The following is a 10,306-nucleotide window of genomic DNA, read 5'->3' as shown; positions in this document are numbered from 1 at the left end:
AAAACTTAGGGAGTTCACGGCAGTAAACTCTATATTTTATGGTCGTAAGCTCTAGTCTTAATGTCCAAGTATTGTTTTGTGGTTTAGCAAGCCATTGAAGCATTTCTACTAAGTGGTTTGGCCTTTGGAATGCACTAGGGCAACAAAACACCTCCTTTGAGGAGTTTACGGCCTCATGGTGTTTTCCTTTGGGGTTAAAACCGTAAAACCATATTGAGGGGTGCATAGCCATGTTTTCAAGTCCTTAACACAAATAGGTAAGTGTATAAGCTAGTCCATAGGCCTAAGGAAGGAAAATGACCCATTTTAACGTACTTTAGGGTGTTTACGGTTTTGGGAGATACCCAAACTGTAAACACCAATATTTGTGGGTATTTGATGTTTTTCAAAGCTTAAACACAACAAAGGAAGGTTTAAACATGTCAAGGATGGTTTATACATCAAACTAGGGCTTAGATAAAAACTTAGGCACACTTTGGTGCACTTTAGGGTGTTTACGGCCCAAGCATCTCCTTGGACCGTGGACACCTCTTGCCTTGTGTTCTTGACATATTTTCTTGGTGTTTAAATGTAATACTAGCTTAGAATCACTCAAGGATGGAAGTACTTACTATTAGAAGGCTTGATTTGAGCTAAAAGGCCAAGAACACTTAGTGTGTGTTCTTGGTGTTCTCGGTGTTTTGGAAAATCTACACAAAAATCGGAAATGAATGGATGAATAGATGCACAAACACTCGATTAAGTGTTTTACTAACTTGAAATGGTTAGAACACTTACAAGATTGAAGATTTGGAATTAAATCTTGGGTGATACTTGAGAGACTTTTTGGAGTTTACTCTTTTGACTATTTGGGGAGTAAACATAATGACTAGTTTTTAGGGAGTAAATTCATACATATGTATGAGTTCACGGTTTTTGGGTGAATTCTAAACCCAAAACATAAAAGTTTGGTTGGGTGTATCTAATACGCGAACTGTTTGCGGTTTTCAAAAATCAAAACCCGAGACGACACTTTCTTTCACCCGTTCGCTTAAAAATAATATTAAAATAATCAATTGAACTTTATATTTCTTAAAAATAAGAAACAATGAGATTAATTTGTGACACGAAGTGGTTGACTTTTAGGGTTTGACCAAATGGAAATTTCGGGTTGTCACATCATCCCCCTGTTAAGGGAATTTCGTCCCGAAATTAAAGTCTAAACAATTTAAGTAGTTAGAAATAACTAAGCAAAGAGATGAGGGTATTTCAGTTTCATCTGATCCTCACGCTCCCAAGTGAATTCTAGGCCTCACTTGGCGTTCCAGCGAACCTTCACAATCGGTATACGACTTTGCTTTGTCTGCTTGACTTCTCGGTCCATGACTTCTACTGGTTCTTCCATGAAATTGAGGATCTCGTTGATCTCGATCTCGTCGAGTGGGATTACAAGAGTCTCATCGGACAGACACTTTTTCAAGTTAGATACTTGGAATGTAGAATGTACGTTACGAAGTTCGTCGGGTAGATTGAGTTTGTATGCTACAGGGCCGATTCTTGCGAGAATCTCGAAGGGCCCTATGTATCTTGGATTAAGCTTTCCATGCTTACCGAAGCGTATCAAGCCCTTCCAAGGTGAGACTTTGAGAAGGACTCGGTCTCCCACCTGGAATTCCAAAGGTTTCCTTCGCTTATCAGCATAGCTCTTCTGTCGGTCTCTAGAGGCATTCAATCGTTCACGGATCTGAACGATCTTCTGTGTTGTTTCCCAAATGATTTTCGGGCCAGTGAGAGTAATGTCATAAGCTTTCCCCCTTGCTAATTGGGTATCCCCCACTTCAGCCCAGCACAGATGGGATCTGCACTTTCGGCCATAGAGGGCTTCGTATGGAGAAGCCTTGATGCTCGTGTGATAATTGTTATTGTAGGAAAACTAGACAAGGGGTAAATAAGTATCCCATGCCTTTCCAAAGTCAATCACACAAGCTCTCAACATATCTTCCAGTGTTTGGATGGTCCTTTCACTTTGCCCGTCGGTCTGTGGATGGTAGGCCGTACTCATGTCCAGCCTAGTTCCTAGGGAACTTTGTAACGACTTCCAAAACCTTGAAGTGAATCTACTATCTCTGTTCGAGATAATAGATAAAGGAACACCATGCAGTCTTACAATCTCCCTAATGCAAGTTCTTGTAAGTTTCTCTATCTTGTCAGTTTCTTTGATAGGCAGGAAGTGTGCAGACTTGGTCAATTTATCGATGATGACCCATATGGTATCAAGTCCACCTGTTGTCTTGGGCAACTTGGTTCTGAAATCCATAGTGATCCGTTCCCACTTCCATTCTGGAATTTCTGGTTGTTGTAGTAAGTCGGAGGGCTTCTGGTATTCGACCTTAACCTTTGCACAAGTAGGGCATTTACTTACGAAGGTAGCAATCTCTGCTTTCATATTAGGCCACCAGTATAGCTTTTTGAGATCCAAATACATCTTATCTGAACCTGGGTGAACGGAATACCGAGTGTTGTGCACCTCGGTCATGACCAAGTCTCGGAAACCACTGTGTTTCGGTGTCCAGATCGGGTCCGTGAAATAGTAAGCTCCGCCACCCTTAACTTCTAAGTTTTTATCCATTCCTCTCATGGATTCACTTGCCACATTTTCAGGCTTCAAAGCGTCGAGTTGTGCAGCCTTAATTTGTGTGGACAAGTGTGAATGGATAGTTATATTCAAAGATTTGACTCTTCGACCAGAATATTCTTTCCGACTTAGGGTGTCAGCTACTACATTGGCTTTAAGCGGATGATAACGAATTTAGCATTCGTAGTCACTGAGTAGATCGACCCACCGTCGTTGTCTCATGTTGAGCTCCTTCTGATCGAATATGTGTTGTAAACTCTTGTGGTCAGTAAAGATAGTGCTTTTCGTTCCGTACAAGTAATGTCTCCAGATCTTCAGAGCAAACACCACTGCTCCTAGTTCAAGATCGTGGGTCGTGTAGTTGACCTCATGTGTCTTCAGCTGTCTTTAGGCATAGGCGATGACCTTTCCTCGCTGCATTAGAATACACCCGAGCCCTTGGTTTGATGCATCGCAATAGACTACGAAGTCTTCTATCCCTTCGGGGAGGCATAGTACTGGTGCAGTGCACAAGGCTCGTTTGAGCGTTTGGAACGCTCTCTCCTGTTTCTCTTCCCAGTCAAAGGTCACGCCTTTCTGGGTCAGTGTTGTAAGAGGTTTCTCAATTCGGGAGAAGTTCTGTATGAACCTGCGGTAGTAGCCAGCGAGACCTAGAAATTGACAATATCTATAGGCGTCTTCGGTGCTGACCAGTTCTCAATGGCCTTAATTTTGGATGGGTCCACGTGGATTCCTTCTTCGCTTACCATGTGTCCTAAGAATTCGACTCTTCGGATCCAAAATTCGCATTTAGAGAACTTCGCATAGAGCTTCTCCGTTCGTAAAGTTCCTAGAACCTGTCGCAGGTGAGCGCCATGCTCTTCCTTACTTCGGGAGTAGATCAGGATGTCATCTATGAAGACAATGACGAACTGATCCAAGTAAGGTTGGCATACTCTATTCATCAGATCCATGAAAACTGCGGGCGCATTGGTCAATCCGAACGGCATCACCACGAACTCGTAGTGTCCGTAACGAGTTCGGAAGGCTGTCTTTGGAACATCCTCCTCCAACACTCGTAATTGGTGATAGCCGGATCTTAGATCAATTTTGGAAAAGTAGTTTTCCCCTTGCAGTTGGTCAAATAGATCATCTATGCGAGGCAGAGGGTAACGATTTTTGACTGTCAGAGTTCTCTGTAGTCGATACACATACGGAATGATCCGTATTTCTTCTTAACGAACAAGACCGGTGCTCCCCAAGGCGAGAAACTTGGTCTTATAAAGCCCTTGCTGAGCAGTTCGTTAAGTTGACCAGATAGTTCCTACATCTCTGCTGGTGCTAATCGGTAGGGCAACTTGGCTACTGGGGTAGCTCCTGGGACTAAGTCGATTCTGAACTCGGCCTGTCATTGCGGAGGTAATCCTGGTAGTTATTCTGGGAAGATGTCGGGAAAGTTGCTCACTACTGGAATGTTCTTTAGTTCTTTCGTTCCGAGGCTCGTGTCGACGACATGAGCAAGGAATGCATGGTAATCTTTACGTAGATACTTCTATGCTTGAATACTTGATATAATACTAAGACTCGCACCGGGCTTATCTCCGTAGACGATAAGAGTTTCGTTAGACGGGAGGTTTAGACGGACTGCTTTCTCGTAGCACATGCTATCGGCGCGATGAAGACTCAACCAATCCATGTTGATGATAACGTCGAAGCTTTTAATCGAGACCGGCATAAGGTTGATTGGAAATGAATGGTTATCTAGGGTTAGGGTACATCATAAGTATATGCCATTTGTACTTTCCGTTCCATTAGCCATTTCTACTGTGAATAGTTCCTTAAGTGCCTATGGTTGTTGTTTAAGCATGCGAGCAAATTTATGTTTCACGAAGCTTCGCTCCGCCCCACTATCGAACAGAATGCATGCATAGGAGTTATCGAGGAGGAATGTACCAGTCACCATTATCGGGTCCGCAACTGCTTCCCCATGGCCTATTTCTAGTACCCTCCGTGCTCCACCAGCATTCTTTGCTTTTGGGCAGCCCCTCTTATAGTGGCCTGCCTTGCCACAACCATAACAAGTCTGGCTCACGCCATATCCGGGGACTTGGGTGATCGGCCTCGCCAGAGATTTACAAAAACGGACTGTGTATCCTTTCCTGTTGCAGTTAGCGCACTGCATTTCACGGCAGGGGCCGTTGTGGTGGCAATTGCATTTGCCGCACTTAGGCAAATTTCTAGCATACTGCCCCACCAGAGCAGTAGCCGTAGCAGGGGTTGTTGCGGCATGCACTGCCACAATTTGCTGCTTTTTGGCAGCTCGTTGTTTCTTCTTCTCCTCCCAGAACTTCTTCTTAGTGTTAGCGGGTTTGGAGGGTTCCGGGATAGCTAGGGTTGTTGTTGTTGCAGGGGTTTTGACTCCATGGTCAATGAGTCGATGTGCCAGTCGCTTGGCACTATCGAAGGTAGCGGGGTTTGATGATAGGAAATTCCCCTAATACGGAGGCACTAGCCCCCATATGTACCTTTCGATCTTTTTCCCTTCAGTGGGAACCATATTGGGGCAGAGGGCCACCATTTCGCAGAATCTGGCGGTATATGCGACTATGTTGGAGCCCTTCATGGTTAGGCTCCAAAGCTCCTGCTCCAATTTCTGGATCTCGCCCCTCGGGCAGTATTCCTCAATTATGAGGTCTTCCATGGTTTCCCATCCCATGTCATTCACCACCACGAGACTTAGTGCTTTGACATGGCCGTTCCACCACGTCAAGGCTTTTCCCTCAAAGGTGCATGCGGCATATTTAACTTTGCTCGCAGCAGGGCATGAACAGATTTCAAAGACTGATTCAGTCTTCTCGAACCATTGTGAGAGGGCAATGACTCCGCCGGTGCCCTGGAAGGACTTCGGCTTACAGTTGGTGAAATCCTTGTAGGAGCACTCTCTCGAGCTCATAGGGATTTCAACCGGAATAGAGTTAACAAGGGTTCCACCTCTGCTGGCATCAGTAGAGTGATACTGAGCCATGGCAGTTGCCACTAATGCAGCTACAGCTGCATTCAGGGCTGCAATATTGATGATAGGAGGAGGAGGTGGTGTAGGTGCAGGATTATTCCTGGGAGATTTGCGAGGAGGCATCTTTCAGCTATAAGTTTATAAAGATAAAGCAAATGGTAAGAATCAATTGTAAAAGAGGTGAGAGTGACACATGGACTAACTAACCATAGCCCAACAGTTGAATGAGTGTTTGAGATCACAACAAGGAAGATTAGTTGGAAAACACCCGTGTACAGATTTTTCCCACAGAGTAGGTAATTTTCAATAATACTGGTATTACGGATGTAATGAGTTCAAGGAAAATCGACCTAACAGTAGGTATTACATCATACCATACGGGAAGTTTGATAGTTCCTAGATTCCTCGTTAGAGTACTGAAAGTTAGGAATATTTTACAGACAAGTGCTACTTAGAGCACATATACTAAAGGCTAGACCTTAACCCAAAAGATAAACATGTACTAGACATCTTCTAACGGCGATGGGAATTCCTCGGGTGAACCCTGAGGTCTCCCACTTGACGGACCACCTCTTGAAGGTGTCGTTCATGAGCCCTTTGACGAGCTCGAAGCTCCATGACTTCGGCTTGAGAGGCAGCCAGCTGTTGCTGCAGGGTTTCATTGGTTCTCCTGGTTCGTTCCATTTCTTCCTCAAGACAGCGGATGCGGACTGTGTTGAAACCAGAATTAGCATCAATTTCCATGACTCAGTCGATGGCTGCTCGACCTTGTTCATCATTACGGGCTATTTTGCGGATGATGACGGGCAGAGCTTGATCCGCAGAGCCACCTTCGCTAAGGTTGTAAAAGCTTTGGTCCCCAAAGTAAGGTAAGGGTTGACCCTTTTCATCGCTCCAGCGATTCAAGTTGGTTGCCCACAAGCGTGTAGGACCTGGAAAAATTGGTCGGGGTTGTTGTTTGGGGCTTGACCTACTAGCGGTAGGTTGTTGACTTCAGGCTCAGAGTTAGATCCATCAGAAAAGCCTTCTGCTTGATGATCATCTAAAGGGATTTGGTGCTCATCATCGGACTCTGCCTCAAGCCATCCAGCATTTCCGTTCAGTGGAAAGTATGGGTCGCCATGATGGAATCCAGCCATTTAAATCTACGCGAGAAGAGAGGTATAAGAATCTAGTGTATAAATAGTTTGTAGTAGCACAAAATACTCCTATAGTATTTTAAGTTTAATGTTACGTTCTAGTGTTCTCATTGTGGTATTGTTGGTAAGATTTTAGACTTGTTGCAACCACACAACTACACTTATGCACATGCTAGTCAACCCTCGGATAATATAGTTCATCAGGCTATATCTTCCCTGTTTTGACTATGTATCTCTAAGTCCACCTGTGTTTCTCAACAATCGTAATTCTTTTGTACTATCCTAGTGACACTGATTTTAGTATGAATGCAGACTTGTATACTTAATTAATTATTTTATTATTTATAAGTATAAACTCTTGGTCAGAATATTTTAATCCCAATGTATTTATAGTTAATATATCTTTTATGGGTTGATATACTCAATTCACTATAAACAATGCTCTGATACCAATCTGTCACACCCCAAAACCAAGAACGGTGGAAATGTTCTGGGGAGGAGGACATCATGTATAGTATCACAACACAGTATAACAGTAAACAAGCAAACAACATCATCCATTGCATTAAATATATAATTTTAATACAAGCGTGTTCCGTACAGTTATAGACACCAAAAATGTAAATCAAAATAATAAGATGAGTCTTGAACGCGCTCCATCTTCTCAAAATCTGGTCTCAGTACCTGTCTACTGATGACCTGAGAATACAAGTTATTTTGAAAAGAGAGTGTCAGCATTAAAGCTGGTGAGTTCATAAGTATTTTAGTGTCGGTGGTTGTATCAAAATGTTCGAACGTAGTTATAAGTATGAGTTTGTAAACGTTTGTAAGTGTTTGTAAATGTTTGAATCTCCTAGAAAAAAACCTATGTTTTCTATTAAAAGTAGCCTTCTACCAAGTCATAACTGTTTTGTATGTTCGTTTACTGTAAAAGTGTGTAATTTTCCCAAGTGTAACTATCATTCTCAAAATATAGTTTGTAAATTAATGTTTAAGTGAAAAGATCACTAAATATGTAAAGGGTAAATTAATGTAGTACTGTAGTGTTGTATTATAGGAACTACTGATGTACTAACTACCTTAAACTGGATTTATATTAAGGTATCTTGTGATTAATTATACTATACTATCAACTGGATAAACAACAACAAATGTAGGTCGTAAAATGAAATGACGTTTGGCACCCGCAGACCTACAGGTCCGGCTGTAGCTAGCAGCAAGGTGTAGGATAGTCAATCCAGTATAGATCTATACGCAAACTCATGATCTCCCTTCAAGAGGCTCTGGCTACAACACGGGCCATGACATTGAAGTCATCCTTCGATTCAAATCACAATGGTTAACGTATTCATGTATATGTAATGTAATGTTACTCGTTCTAGTATCGTTGTATATGTTCTCTTTCTAGTATAGTTGTATATGTTCTCCTTCTAGTATAGTTGTATATGTTCTCTTTCTAGTATATTTGTATATTTTCTCTTTCTAGTATAGTTATATATGTTCTGTTTCTAGTATATTTGTTTATGTTCTCATAGTAATAAGTATTGACTCATGAATGCACCAGACCACATCCAAATCGAGGAAAAGGAAATAGGGTGTGCGGCCTTCCTAAGCCTTTTAAACATTGCTTATATAACCATACATATACGGGCATGCAATTTATAATAAGCATAATAAAGTTTAACTAAAAGTATTTGATAAGTAAAATAGTTTGCAAAACAGTTTGAAGTAAACAGCTTTGATAAATAGTTTGAATAGTAGTAAAATTATTGGTTTTGTAGTTGTTAATCACATGTGATTCATGTAATAACTATAAGTATTCAACTTGTATTCCCCCATAAAATAATTTAACACATTTAAAAGTATTTCAAAGGTCAATTAAAGGGGTATGAACTCACTTGCGGTGAGTGGATTGGATTGAAGTGTCGAGTACGGTGCTAGGTGACAAATGAAGACTTGTACACACGCATGAGCCTAGTTATCATATAATGAACATATATATAACTAATTAGCCAATTTATAATTAATAAATTTAGTTGGGACACCATAGAATATGAAAACACTTTGTTTCAAGTGTTAAAGATCACAAGGGTTGCACCCGAGTGTTGGTAGAGCAAGGCTAGGGTGTTTGGAGTTCAAGGGTAAACTCCCTTGGAGTTTACGGTTTTGATGGTCAAGACTTAGGGAGTTCATGGCAGTAAACTCTAGATTTTATGGTCGTAAGCTCTAGTCTTAATGTCCAAGTGTTGTTTTGTGGTTTAGCAAGCCATTGAAGCATTTCTACTAAGTGGTTTGGCCTTTGGAATGGACCAGGGCAACAAAACACCTCCTTTGAGGAGTTTACGGCCTCATGGCGTTTTCCTTTGGGTTTAAAACCGTAAAACCATATTGAGGGGTGCATAGCCATGTTTTCAAGTCCTTAACACAAATAGGTAAGTGTATAAGCTAGTCCATAGGCCTAAGGAAGGAAAATGACCCATTTTAACATACTTTAGTGTGTTTACGGTTTTGGGAGATCCCCAAACCGTAAACACCTATATTTGTAGGTATTTGATGTTTTTCAAAGCTTAAACACAACAAAGGAAGGTTTAAACATGTCAAGGATGGTTTATACATCAAACTAGGGCTTAGATAAGAACTTAGGCACACTTTGGTGCACTTTAGGGTGTTTACGGCCCAAGCATCTCCTTGGACCGTGAACACCTCTTGCCTTGTGTTCTTGACATATTTTCTTGGTGTTTAAATCTAATACTAGCTTATAATCACTCAAGGATGGAAGCACTTACTATTAGAAGGCTTGATTTGAGCTAAAAGGCCAAGAACACTTAGTGTGTGTTCTTGGTGTTCTTGGTGTTTTGGAAAATCTAAAAAAAAAAATCGGAAATGAATTGATGAATAGATGCACAAACACTAGATTAAGTGTTTTACTAACTTGAAATGGTTAGAACACTTACAAGATTGAAGATTTGGAATTAAATCTTGGTTGATACTTGAGAGAGTTTTTGGAGTTTAGTCTTTTGACTATTTGGGGAGTAAACACAATGACTAGTTTTTAGGGAGTAAACTCATACATATGTATGAGTTCACGGTTTTTGGGCGAATTCTAAACCCAAAACATAAAAGTTTCGTCGGGTTTATCTAATACGCGAAGTGTTTGCGGTTTTCAAAAATCAAAACCCGAGACGACACTTTCTTTCACCCGTTCGCTTAAAAATAATATTAAAATAATCAAACGAACTTTATATTTCTTAAAAATAAGAAATAATGAGATTAATTTGTGGCACGAAGTGGTTGACTTTTAGGGTTTGACCAAATGGAAATTTCGGGTTGTCACACTCCCCCTCGGGGTCTTCTTCGGCTTCTTCTTCTTCCAAGTCTACCACTGGATCGGCAGGTCCGCCCTCGACTTCCACTTCAGGTTCTTCTTCGGACTCCTCCTCGGGGTCTTCTTCGGGCTCTTATTTAGACTCCTACTCCTTCCATCCGTTATTCCCCTGGTTAGGGATATACGGATCTCCAGGATGATGGAAGTCGGCCATACTGTTTGCAGGAGTGTGTATA

Source organism: Lactuca saligna, chromosome 6 (genome assembly GCF_052625555.1).
Source record: "Lactuca saligna cultivar CGN05327 chromosome 6, ASM5262555v1, whole genome shotgun sequence".
Lineage (NCBI taxonomy): Eukaryota > Viridiplantae > Streptophyta > Magnoliopsida > Asterales > Asteraceae > Lactuca > Lactuca saligna.
Note: the sequence above shows the minus strand (reverse complement) of the source record.